General features: G+C 34.7%; 1 protein-coding gene across 4 annotated transcripts in view; it reads right to left on the reverse strand.

The window, feature by feature from the left end:
- Positions 1-14,473, reverse strand: part of LOC116798261 (cadherin-19-like) — a 120,092-nt gene that overhangs the window by 73,583 nt on the left and 32,036 nt on the right. The window contains exon 1 of one of the 4 annotated variants that reach the window (XM_032710561.1): positions 5,122-5,156. The exons of the other annotated variants lie outside the window; for them this stretch is intronic. The gene's annotated coding sequence lies outside the window, so the exon portion shown is untranslated. Of the gene's footprint in view, positions 1-5,121; positions 5,157-14,473 lie in introns of those variants that run through there. 4 annotated transcript variants of the gene reach the window in all.

Genomic DNA, 14,473 nt, shown 5'->3' on the forward strand with positions numbered 1-14,473 from the left:
TTGAATAAGGAATTAACATGAACTAAGATCACATATTCTTTTTATATCTAACTTTTTATCCTGCTTGGGGTTTTTTTGTTTGTTTGCTTGTTTTTAGAAACAAGAATGTTTGGTGAGAGCTGTTGTTCAGTACTTTTGGTTCATGGTCTGATGAGCTCTGCACAGGGTGAGGTATAACTGGTGCAAAACAGAAAAATGTGAAGGGGAGAAGGGGGCCTAAGATTGTGGAAACTGAAGAAGTGTAATTGGAATTCTGTGATATGTTACCATTTACCACCTGGAAAAACTTTTTTAGCAACTCTGCTTGTCACTGATTTTCTACCAATACAGAACAGGTTACGTTTCATTCACCAAGGTAGATTAAATAGACATAGGTGTAAGAAAAGGGAAAAAGCCATTGCTGACAGCTGGAAAAGAAGATATGCTCTTTTACTGGGAATGCTGAGTATTGTCACAGGATGTAATCTAAGATGTGCCATGTGAAGCAAACATTAATGAACAGTAGGAAGCAAAGAAAAATGGAAGTTTCTCAGAATTCTTGTTAAAGAACTGATGAGGGGAACCGGTCAGAATAATGGCCAGATTTTTTAACAAGGAAAGGATAGTATGCAGCTATAAGGAAATTAAAAAGAAACTAGCTGTATAGTCTGCACCTTAAAAAAAGAAATCAAATAAGAAGGCTAATTTACGAAATTATGAGAAAACATTTCTCAACTCAGAAGAAAACTCATACTTATTATCAGTACAGTGTTCTAATGTGATAAACAGTCTCTGCTTCTCTTTGTCTAGGTTTCTGCTAATGACAAGAAGGCTTTGGATATTAACATTGAAAGGAAAATAGTTAAGACTATCACATATCAAGGAAAATTTTTACCCTGTCAGTTCTTTCCTGATCTCACAGACTGTGGTGTTTCCTTGAGAGAGGGACCTCAGGGATATGGGAGCACCATAACACCATCTCGCTTCACAAGGGAGACCCACTGCTTGCTGACAGCAGAATTAGTGGCACAATCAACATTACTAGGCAACTCATTTCTGAGTGAACAGGTGAGAAGCTCTACTCATCCTCTGAGCAAAACCTTACTGTAGGTTTGGAAGAGTTGAGTGAACATTTTTTTAACCAAAAAAGTAAGCCAGTTTTTATTATAGACACTGGGGACTGAGAGAGAGTAACCCCAGTTAAACTGTTGGGAGTATTTTCTTTCACTGTCTCTATTGTGACTAAAAATAGGAATTCTATCCATCCAAAAGCTATAGCTTAAATTAGGTGTTTGCTTGGAAGTAAGAGCATGATAATAAATTTGAAATTAAAATGTCTATATAATTTAAAACTTGGTTACTGATGAGCCAATTATAACATGATATTTATTAACGTCTCTTAAAGTTAAATTTCTGTTCAGAGATAGTGACCTCTCATATTTTATGGATATATAATACTTGTTATAATGACTTGAAGAAATTCGTAAGAATTCAGTAGACTTAGTTATCATTTTTTCCTTTTCTTTTAAGAAAAATCTATTCCATTTTACAGAAACTGAATAAAAAATAAAGATATGAAGCCCCAGGAGAACTGTTTGGGTTTTTTTGGGGCTTTTTTGTTTTGTTTTTTTTTTTTAATAAAAAATACTGTAACTCCCCTCTCCCCAAAACTCCAAATATTTAAAAGGATCCGTTTGCTTCCATAGGATTTCACTCTCCTGAGCTCATTCAGTGGGACTACAGGTAAACAGTTTTCCCCTTAATCACTTTCAATCATGAGAGGAATTCAAAATACAGACAGATTCTTTAGGAAGAGCAATATGCCTTCTTGGAAACCCAAAAGGGGAGACAAAAAAACCCAGAAAAACAGCAACAACAAAATAAATAAATAAATAAAAATTATGAAACCCCAAAAATTAATGTTTTGTTTCTTCTTATTTCATTCGTTTGTTGTTAGCTATTCCTCTATTCTGTTCATGGACTGCATTTACCCAAAGCAGGGATTTAAAAGAAAGTTCAGTGATGGAATTTCAGTGGAAGAATTTCCCTCATAAAACAGAGGGAATAAATTAAAAAAACCTTGATCATTTTTTTCTTTGAAGATATTTGTCTCTGAAAGGGAAAAACAAATTGATAAATTGCAAGTATATTAGTTTGCAGAGAATAAGAAGCCGTGGTTTTATCAGCATATAAAAGTGATTATTTTAAAAAGAAAGTTCTAAAAAGTTTCATATTTTGGAATGTTAGTCAAATATCTGTGAGTTTTATGACAAGCTGCTATATAAAATTAACATATATAAAGACTTATCAAGTAAATCCTTTCCTCTGTTTTGAACAGGAGTACACTGCTCTTGTAGACTAGAACTGGACGGAAAAGGAAGTATTCATCCCTGTGTCTGGTCTCTGAATACAATGCTGGTTAAGATTTTTTACATTTTTATAAATCATTGACATGAAATATGGGAAAAGTAAAGTTTTATTATTTGTTTATTTTTGTTTTATATATGGTACCAACTTAGCTTATAACCTTTGCTAATATATCATGGAGAAAATAAGATAGGTTATTCAAATATTGATCTGATATCAGAGTAAGCTAAATTTACTCAGTGAAGTACAGGAGGTGGGGGCGAGAGGGATAGAACCTGTGGTATCAAAGCGATGATTCTCCCATATCAACTATCCCCAAATCATGGCTCTTTGGTTTGAATTTGCATTTGAAATTCGCATCAAGCTAAGCACAATTACTTCAGGCTAGGTAAGAAGCCAGCACATCACTGCTAGAAGGTGAAGGTGTCATGAAAGTAAAAGCAGTGGAGCATCAACAATAATAATACCATTCTTAAAATCTTTATCTCTGGAGACTCAATACTGAATTTGGGGGACTTGTTCTACTTGTTTTGTATAGGTTTTTTATTGTTGGGATCTTTGCCATTTCTAAACAGACTTTTTAACAGCAGCTTTGCCCAGAGCTACTCTTACCTCTAACCACTTAAAGGAGGTACAGCTCCAGGAGGAGCCAAGTGGAACCAAGAGAGTAAAGAGAAGTGGGGCTTGGAGGGCTGCAGAACCTGAAAAACAATAACCTTTGTTTTTCATTTCTGAGCAGTCTCTCATCACTATACAAGATAAATATGCTATAATGAATCAAATCATTAAAAAAAAATAAGAACTTTCTGATTTTTCTTTAATAATACTGCAACTAGAATTCCATTCCCACTAAAATATCTTATAAATCATGGCTTGTGGAAGACAAGGCAGAACTATACGAGTCACTATAAATACAAAAATGCATAGGTTAATCTATGATACTAGTGAGACTTTTTCATAGAATTATCTGGAATTATCTTAAAAATCTCCTTGAATTTTTATTTTTTTATAATATTTAATTATAATCTTGTGCATTTTTTTGCTTCCTATGTTATGATTTCTATTTTTTTCCAGAGGGGAAAGGCTTTTAATGAATTACAACAAACTATAATTACTCGAGTGTGTACTTAGAGGCCCGCGTGAAAATTCTATGGAAATGATGTATAACCAGGTATTAAAAGAAATTGAATATCACAGAGTAATCAGATCTTTCCAATGGTGTTTCCTTTTGTTCCTTTTCCCTTTCCTTTTCTTTTCTCTTCTCAGTGAACACTGTTATGATAGAATACATTCTGTTTGGAAAATAAAATGCAGATACCTGTTTATCTTTTTTCCTCCCTGTTCATATTCCCATCACGAGATACAATCAATAAGAACATATTCAGAGCAGAAAAATCTTCAAGATGATCCCCTGAAGGAATGGAGTACTCTTATTCTTTTACTATCAAACGCTGTTTAGATATACATGGAATGAAATTGGGGATGTCGTCTCATCTCTGTCTTTAGCCTAAGGTTTCCTGCTGATGATTAAATCCTGAGATCCTGAATTGGACTGGTATCTGTAAGTGACTAGTTCATATTTTCCCACCTGACTCCTGCAGAGAGACAGTAGTTGCTATGAGATACAGATCATATGTAGTGCAAGTCAGAGTTCCGTCATGAATTACAAAATACATTGAAGAATTCATGAAAAATATTTCTTTCCATTTACCTACATAACCCTCATACACTTTTACACATACATGGTCAGTTGGCTACAAATATTAGAGACAAATTCTACTTCTATGGTAAGTAGCAATATAAGTCTTAGCATATCCATTTACATGTAGGAAAAAAGTATGGAAGTAGAAGAAGTATTAGAAATATTAAATGTAAGTTTATGAAGACAAAATCTATAGCTGTGCCTGATCAGCCCAGTATTCTGCTGCATTAAAATCTCTCAGTTTAAAAAGAAGTGTAGAAATTAGTGCAAGAGTTGGTACGGAGATTATATGACCCAGTCAGCCTAATTTGGAAAAGACATTTATGCAGAAATTTCAGTGGCGGAAAGATATCCCTGTTGGATTAGTTCAACAAAACTAAATGAAATATTCCAATTTCAGAAATGTCAATGTGTTTTGGTTTTGCTTTTGCTTTTTAACTAATCCTTATGACATTTTCATTCAAAAACATGAATTAAATCAAATAAAACAAAATAAAATGAAGGATTCTCATCTAGAGAATTTCATAATGTCAACATTTCATCCTATGTCCCACCAGCAAAGCCTAAGTGATAGCTTGGAAGACAATTGTGAAAAGTTAAAACCTTTTTTTTTTTTAATAAATGGGTGATAACAAGATTGCATACAACAAGGTACCCTCACTCTATGCTCCATAGACCAACCTATATACCTTCAGGGATAGAGAAAATCAGTAAGGTAATTTTTTGGAGCTCTCTGATTTTTTAGAATGAAAAAACTGGGCTTTTGTGTTACAACCTCAGAAAAAGCTTTTAAGCCAGCAAAAATTAAATGAGAATTAAATTAAATGGTTTGTTTGGCACCAACACCACACCCTTTTTTTTTTTTGAGAATTTCCCTCCTTTTTTTGTTTTTTTTTTCTATTTCAGAGGCAAAAACGGTTTGGGGTTTTTTTTACGTTGAGGTTCAGAGGTAGACTCTTGGTACAACTGAATTTAATGCAGAGTTTACAGATGCATTCTAGACACAACAATTTAACCTCAATTGTGATTATAAAGACATTCGTACTAACTTGTTTTCTTTTGTTTTTACTTACATCAGTGTGTGATTGGAGTGCCTGCATCATCTACCCTGGTGGTGGGCTGATGCCTCCATCCAAATGGAGATGTTGAAGGGAGAGTCTGTAGTGCAGACATCAGGCTGCAGCAAGAGCTGAGACCTTTCTCCTGAGGCAGGGACAGGCAGCAAGGAGGAGTAATGGCTTTAAGGAGGGCTAATGGCTTTAAACTGAAAGAGGGTAGACTTAGATTAAATATTAGGATTTAATTCTTAACTGCGAATGTGGTGAGACACTGCAACAAATTGCCCAGAGCAACTGTGGATGACCCATCCCTGGAAGAGTTCAAGATGAGGTTAAACAGGGCTCTGAGCAACCTGGTTTAGTGAAAGGTTTCCCTGCCTGTGTCCGGGGAGTTGGAAATAAATGACCCTTAAGGTCCCTTCCAACCCAACACGTTCTATAGAGTCATATTCTATTCTATGATTCTATTCTATGATTCGATGATCTTTAAACATCAAAGACAGAGCAGGTAGTACTGATTAACTACTGCTTGTAAAATACTTCTGTCTGATCTATGAGCAGGATGGGCAAATGCAAACTTTTGTAACTTCGTTGTCTGCTGTATAGAATATGCCAATTAGACCAGCTGAAGCCCCTGACACGAATGCTACAGCATGACTAACAGCATGGGAACGCATTGACCTCTAAGAGTCAGAGTCAGTGGCAACCAACAAACAAGACCTTGTGTGATAAAATCTGAGGAGAAAATTCAGCCTAGCTATTCAGACAGTTTACAGCAAGTTGAAAATATTCACAGAGGCTCTTACTTCTAAAACCATCATCACTTTATATGTTTTATGCTTTGGTACCAAAAATATAAGAACTTAATATGGAATTAATTTTTATGAATTTGTGTTGTTAGTCTTCACCCACTGGAGAGAGAAAAAAGGATATATATATATATATAGTTGATAGTAGTATGTCAAAAGGACAATTAAAATACAGTCAAACTATAAAATAGAGATGTTAAGCTTCTATTTTTTGGAATGGCATTATTTTTGCAAGACAGGATAGAATAAACAGAAAAGGTGTGAAATGATGCGGAAGTGATCTTGTGAGTGACAATTTCACGCTATTTAGGAAACCTTCTGCCAGCTATTGGAGAATAGAAAAGAGTCAAAGGAAAAAAATATTGAAAGAGAGAGAGAGGGAAACAGTCAGATCTCCTCTCCACAGTTATGCAGAAATTTGGCCAAAATTAAATACATGTAGATGCCATAAGCAGGCTGGGGAAAGATGGTAGGAAGAGAATGGCTAATCTAAATTAAAATATCTATTTATCTTTCCAAGAATAAAGCAGATGGAGAAACTGTGACTGGATTGGGTTGGACACTAGCCAGATGGAGGCCCAGTTATTCTTGCAGCCAGAAGAAAGGGGAGAGCAACCTATGAGAAGCACAGCAAGGTCCCAGACAGATGAAGATGTGAGTAGCCCAGGAGCAAGGTCAGCCCTGCCTTGGGTGCTGGCCAGCTCACCCGCAGCAAGATGGAGAACAGCTTGTGCAGCAGTCAGGCTACTGCCTTCAGGAGCCAACCCACCTCCTGCCTAAATGACAAGGCTGTGGGGTTTCACAGAGGGAAGAATAGTGATAGGAGAAGGAACTATCGTTGTCACTGGATGACTCTACTCTTTAGAGTGTTTAGGGATTCAGGAAGCTAAATCTAGCAAAGATGCAACAGGGCACTTGAATTCTGTTATTTGGTACAAAACACTGAAGATCTACTTTCTATTTTTTTACCTTGTCCAGATAACTTGCCTTCTAAAGTGCGAAGTACAGTATTATTTATTCAAATTTCCCTGAGTTTTCAAGGTCACCAGTAACACTTATTTTAGACCCAGTCTCCAATTTGACTTTTCCTTAGAAAACTTACAATTAGTATTCATATTATTATTGCTATTAGACGAATTAAGATGTTTGATCTTTATTTCATATGGAAAAAAAATGAAACATTTTTCAGTGTTCACTTAAGAAAATAACTCTGGCATAACTTTTCTTAGTACAGTGTTGTAATTTATTGCTGTTATTGTTCCTTTACTTTCAACATGACAAATTAAAATCATACTTAAATCGCAGCCCTAAAATAGTAGATTTGACCATTAGGAAAAAGATTTCTCTGTATCATGTTTTTTTTATATCATGCCTCTATCCAGATGCAGATTGGAAGTCTGAAAGTTGGCACCATAAAACTGTGCAAAAATGCATATGATAGAGGAAAACTGACTTAGAAGTCTACAAACTATATTATCCATGGATAATATATATGTAGTTTCTTTTATAGGTACAAGTATACTAAAAGTACCAAAAGGTAGTGTTTGTCTGCCTGGTTGCACTTCTGATCTTATGTCATTGTATGTAATCTCATAAAATTGATCTACTTTACAATAAAATGACACACACTGGAGTAGTGAGTAGTATAGCTCTTTATCTTCTCTCTCATCTTAATTTCAGTGATGACTGAAAAGCTGTATATGTATATGTACTGGAAAGCTAATTATTCCCTGTTATCCAGGGACCCCGTATGCTGTGGAGGATTCTCTAGTGATGGAGGTTACCTGGTCAGAGTATGGAAGGTCCCTGAAACGGGTATGAAGAAGAATATCAGTGCTAAATTTAATAAACAGTGTACTCATAGATATACAGTTCTGTACCACATTATATAGACTTGCCAATTTGATTTCTTCCGCCATTGGTATCTCCATTTTACCATCTCTACAGAACTGTAGTTTCTTAATGAAGTAAATTCTTAAATCCAAATAATACTTCAGGTCTTTACTACCATCAGTCTGGACTGTATTAGTGATGAAGAAAGCAGCAATTTCAAGATTTACAGCTTGTTAGTTTAAACTATGTTACAGAAAACAAAATGAAATGGCATATGCCATTGGGAATTCTGTATTACAACAATGCTCCAGGCCTGACCTGCAGAGAATAATTTCTGCAAAGTCTAGCACATGGTTCTATATTAATTAAAAAAAAACAAACCAAAACCAAATCGAAAACAAAAAAAACACAACAAAAAACTACTATGTTGGAGTCTTCAAAGACAATCAGATTGTTATATTTCCATTGTCAATGACCAGTTGTCTGACTTTAGAATAATTAGTCAGTCGGTGATTCTATAAATGGGCCGCATCTGCTTAGGGACACCTCTTTCAAGAAAGCAGGGTGAGCCTTCAAGCTTGGTAGAATGACGACATTGCTTGTAATGGGCTACAGGTTTTGTGTTGAGGAAAAAAGACATACTCTAGGACTTACCATACTTTGTCTGGATTCATCTCGTAAGATCTTTTTTAATTGTTTAACCATAAAAGAAGTTAACCAATGATCACTTTAATAATTATCTGGGTTTTTTTTCTCTTTGTTTAGCTTTTTAAAATTGTGCAACTATGTATACACATGCATTTGTGTTTATAGTTATATGTATTTTGGTAACTGCTTGATATTCATATGATGCAGCTGTGTTTCATGTAGAATGATCTGTCTATGACCCTGGAGTGAAATGCTGCAGAGAGGAGAGGAGGCACAGGATAAGTGCAGAGGCCTTAAAATTATGGGCATGGTGTGGTACCACAGATGACATACCACTGTTTATGAGAAAAATGTAACCTGTTAACCCAGGTAAACATGTAAAACATGTCATACATGCTGCATTTAGATGTGACATGATCCTGAAGACCAGTGAAGAAAGACCAAGGTACTACAAATGAAAAGAAAATGGCCTCAGGTAGTGAGGGGGAAGATGTCTAAAGTTAGCTACTTCCAGTGAAGGGTTACAGATGGTGAAGATCCAATGTACAATTTCCCTCAAACCACACTGAAGGTACTAACTTCAGAACACAACAGGACACTATAGAGGGGGAACACTTCACCAAAAAAAAAGGGGATCATACTAGGAAATTTGAGTTTATTAATTTTAATTATCTATATTTTGAACTACAACTTATTAATGTGGTAATTGTGGCAATATTAGTTATTATCTCATTTGACTCTTGAAACTTTAACTGGAATACAAATGTCTTGATTTTTGAGATAATATCTTGGCTGCTTATAACAATATTTGGGACCAATTAATTCAGAGGAATATAAGCAAACTATTCTGCAAATTAGGTGCGTCAAACTGATAGCACAAGTGTGCATGTACAGCAGTGTTTTGGAATTTGAGACTCTTTGTTTATTTAATGAGTTAATGTTTGCTCTATGGCATGAAGTTTTGGGGATTTTCAAGCAAAAAAAAGTAAATGTTTATGAGTAATTATTTATATGACATTGTTCAGCATTCTGAACAAAGAGAAGAATGAATTAGTTCACACACAGACATACACGATATACATAATAAATGAAAAAGACAAAATTGTCTTCTCATTTCAATTGAAAGATTCAAGAGGAAAATTTAAGAGGATATTAATAACTCCAGTTTTATGATCTTTTCCTAGGTCAGAGTATATACTCTGCATGTTCAATTATCGGAATTAAAAAAGTAAATTTCATTAATTTAATAACTTCAATTTTATTATTATGAGCAATAAACTAAGTTCTCAAAAAATGATATGAAAACAATGTGTCACATCAATTGATCAAAGTATAAATTGACAATTTGTCCTGGATCATAAAATTTTCTGGAACCTACATATCCTAGTTAGAGCAGCTGGGAGCAGTTCATCACTGTGTGGGTGTAACCCAAACTGTGTATTCTATACCCTCTATGTTATTTCCCAGGAACTGTTAACAATAGACCATTTGCAGCAGCAGCCTAGAGCACACCTGACCCCTCAGGTCGTAGTTATGGGTGATGTTAACTCCCCTCCAGGGAGTCATTAGCACCTCCACACCCAGCCTGAGGGGTCATGTCTGCTAATGGACCACCAAGGACTCCAAAAATATCTCACGACTCTCAACCACCCATTGTAGAACTCCCTGCCCTGGGGGAGGTACTGGGCATTCCCACTGGAATCGGAGTGTATATAATCTTGGGGTTTTGGGACTTCTGGTACCACTCGTCAGATCCAGAGGAGGCCCAGAACCTCAACCGAACTGTGACCACCACTCTCGGCCACTCTCACCAACAGGTTCCTCCCCGTTTTTCCTTTGGACTCAGGGGGACCACGTGGGGCTCAAGGCGGCCAGCAAACACCATTCTGTTTGTGCCCCAGGGTGCTGGGGTATATGTCTGGGTTTTGTGGACAATAGTTTGTCCATATAATTGTATTATTGTATTATTTTTTTATTAAATTGTAACTCTGACTTGTGCTCTCTTTTGAGTTGGGTTCATTTCTCCTACTGGTTTACCTTTAAATGAGTACACTACATTTGTAGAAACATTAGCATTTAAATATTTCTTTTTTAACACAGTAAATAAATTAAATTTCTAGTCTAGTAATGATATTTCCAGAGGAAATTAGTTGATTTTTTCCTAAAGTTCCCAAAGAACCTCTGTCAATTTATCTGACTAACCAGCTACAATGGGTATATAGAGTATTATATGTCATTACGACTTTTAAAAAGACCATCTTCAACAAAATGAGGAACAGAGTTCAGAATAAAACACTAAGATCAATCCAACAAGGTGGTAAGGCCTTCTCATCTTGGGATTTTAATGTCACATAACATATTTACAAATTATAGCTTAATAGTTTTTTAGATATAAACTTTTACACAATTTTTTTGACATAATCATTCTTAAAATAAAAGATATTGAAAGGGAATGTAAAGATGTTCAAAACATAATTTGCAATTAATACAATTAACACAGGAATATTACAAACAATAATATTCATTTTCTCGAGTTCAATGAGAAGACATTTCATTTTTAGTTATATTTGACTTTCTGCCCTTTTTGCTTCTAAGCCAAATGCATTGTTATAAACCAATTCACTCTTTCATATTACATCTTTACCACTTGATTTTATTTCATAAAACCTTCAAACTACTAGAAATGTAATTGTGTAAAAAAATAAGGGCATTGCTCAAGAAATAAATTTATTCTGAAGTGCTGCCCCACTAGGTTAATGATATTATTACTTTTTCATATTATACACAGTAATATCTAGGAGTCTCTAAGCTAGAGTGTTTTCATTGTGTTACATACAGCACATACAGAGAATACAGTTCCTTCATCCAAAAATATAGGTACCCTAAATATTTCAGTTAAAATCAGAGGTTCTAATGATCCTTTTAAATGTTGTCTGATATTCATACATTGAAAACAATAATTCATTATCTGTTCATTTTAAACATAATCAGAAAAATATCAGAATATGGATTTTCTTTCAGTAGTAAAAATAAAACTTGCAAAATTTTGTATGTTTATACCAGAGTACTTCCAATGCAAAAAAATTTTCATCTCCGAATTGACCAGTACCTGTGAGTCTGAAAAGCTGGAGATTTTCCAAGACTATATATATTTCCAAAAGAATTGGAATATTCTTTTCAGTGACCCTAGGAGATCAGAAACAGGTAGAAAAAGTTCTGAGACCTCAGCTTTTGTGTATTACCATTTAAGAAGTACAGCTACAAGTACAAATGAAAACTAAAAGTTTAGATTTTCATGGTTATTTTTAAAAGTAAAAACTTTTGTATCCGAGCCTGCTTTGTATTCAGTTCTTGATTAATGCAAATTACTTTCCTTGTCTTAAAGAAAAAAGAAGTTTTCCAGGTGCTTTATACACATAAAATGCATTTTGAACTTTATTTAACTGCATTTCTACTATATTGGTCACTTATGCCAATTTTCAACCAATATTTTGCATCAGCCTATTGCACCAATACTTACGAGGTACGATATTAATATTCATATGATATTCATATCCACTTAATGCAATTGCACGCCTTCTTTATCTAAACTGCAATAAATGTAACAGGAATAACCAAATATCCTTAAGGATATTTTTGCATGACTCTGGTTTCTTCTGAGAATGTTTATGACCATGACTTTCAAGGGTATTTAAGTTACGTTCAGCAGAAAGTTGGAATAGACGCAGTATCAGTGCAGACGGCATTGCAGGAACACTAGAATAGCCACATGGGATGAGACCAAGGTCTAGCTAGAATAGAGGCCAGTTTTCAACAGTTGTTAATGTTAGCTTGGTCCAGAAAGTTACCAAAATGAAGTAGTAAGGGATTCTGAGGTAGTATGATTCTCACTTCCTTTTCTCAACTATTTGATCAAATCCTTCAGTGGTTTCAGATTTCTCCAATGTTATCTTGAAGACAAAGAAAAGTAAAAATTATTTCCTACAGAGCAGGGTAGATCTGGAAGAGAGAGAGATCAGGTTTTTTGAAAGGTGGTAATACTTCACATTGACCTGAATAACTAAAGTGTTTCCACAGAGTAAGTTGAATGCATCTGTTATAATTCCCTCCACTACAGTGGGAGAAAGACTCTGAACAAGGCACAAGGACTGGTTGGGCTGCACTTCTTAAAGAAATTAAGAGGAATAAAGGATCTGAGAAATAATCCAGTAAAATTCTAATATTTAAAAAAACAATAACTGAAAATTTACTATCTGACCCATAACATTGAAGATTTGGGTTCAGAATAGTTCTATTTCTTGCTTTTGGAGAAGGTGCATTAGCAGTCCAGGGGCTGGAGTGGTTTCCAAAAAAAGTATCATAAAAGTGTCTGGCCTAAAACACATAGTCTTCTGAAGTATACCAAAAATAAATAAAAAAATAAAAGAATACTCAAATGTTGTAGGAAGTAGTTACTAGAAAAGAGTAATACTACTAGGTATTACATATCAATACAGTTATCTCTAATTTCTAGTCCATCCAAAATCTTGCTCAAGATAATGAGGTAATATGTTGTGATTGTTTTGGGTTTTCTTCCCAGGCTTGAAAGAAAGTAGTCAATGGAAGAAGATAACAAGGAGTGCTACTCACTCTATCAAATTTAGCCAAGGTGAGAGAAATAGTAATCTATTATAAGCTAAGACTCAACTACAAAATAAAGGAAACAAAATCAGTTATGTAGTAAAATGCATTGATATGAAATATGACTTGACATTAAATTGGAAGGCTGAAAGCAAGTAATTATCTTTAAATATGGCACCAAATTAAGGAACAGTTGGTATTTGCTAAGAACAGATGTTAAAGATCATTATTATAACCACTGGCAATATTGTATCTTACAATAAGCAATATATTAACACAAAAATAGTGTGGAAGGCAAAGTAAGCCTCTATTGCAAATACTCACAATTTTAAGGGGAAAAAACTGTCTTGATTAATATTAATTGAGATCCTAAAAATATAGCACATACCTTAAGTAATCTAAAAAAGTCATGCTTTGCTCATAAAAAAAGAATAAAATTCACCAAACTCTCTGAATAAAGAAAGAAGCATAAAAAACTGTGAGAGTGACACCTTATTATGTAGTGCTAAGTGAGAAAGAGCTACTCACATCTGCAATGGAGCAGATGACAAACATCATTACTGTGAACATCAATATCAGCATCTAAGTTATCCGCACATTTGAACAGTACAAAGGTACTACTCCCGATGGGAGATACCACTGCCTGCTGTTAGCCAACCAAGGAAAAGAACAATGTTTCATGTACCTTGTTGTAAATATAGTGTTTTGGAATCAATGGGATATTAAAGGAAAGATATATAAATTTAAACCTATAAATTATCTAGGCTACAGCTTAGGCAGTTATCACAAGAAATAGGAAGAAATTACTTGTCAGAAAACACATACACATAAAAACCTCCAGAAGAGTTTCCAGGAAAAAAAACCCAACCCTGTTAAACATAAAATGTGTCCTGGCCTCAGTAACATTGGGGTAGATCAAAGAGGGAGGATGGTTGCTTTTGTTTTGGTCTTTTTTTCCCTACAGTTTTTCCTAGAGACTGTCAAAAACTGGAAACCTAGATGAGCTTTGATAAAGGCGTTCTGATAATAGTCCATCTTGATCCTCCCTTCTACATTTCTTTCTTTTTTTGTTCTCCTAACATTGATTTATAAAGAAGGTATTATCTTGAGAGAGTAAGCACCATCTTTTTGTTAAAGATAACAGCAATAGTTTAGGTACACAGATTAGGAAAACAGATAAATGAAAACCATAGGATTACAAGTTTCAAAACTATATGCTACTGTCTGGAAAAAAAACGCAACACGGAAAACATATCCATGTAAAATATTAAAGCACTGGAGTTTACCTGGTTAACATGGGAGAACCTCATTTGCACCTTTGTGCAAGGTTTTAGACCATTTTTTTTCAGGCACTTAAACTATCTTCTACAACTTGAACTTGACTTGTTAGCCCCAGGTTTGTGTTGTAATATTGCTGTTTATTATACTTATATTTTATTTGCTCTCTTCCTACCTTC

This window comes from Chiroxiphia lanceolata, chromosome 1 (genome assembly GCF_009829145.1).
Source record: "Chiroxiphia lanceolata isolate bChiLan1 chromosome 1, bChiLan1.pri, whole genome shotgun sequence".
NCBI classification, from domain to species: domain Eukaryota; kingdom Metazoa; phylum Chordata; class Aves; order Passeriformes; family Pipridae; genus Chiroxiphia; species Chiroxiphia lanceolata.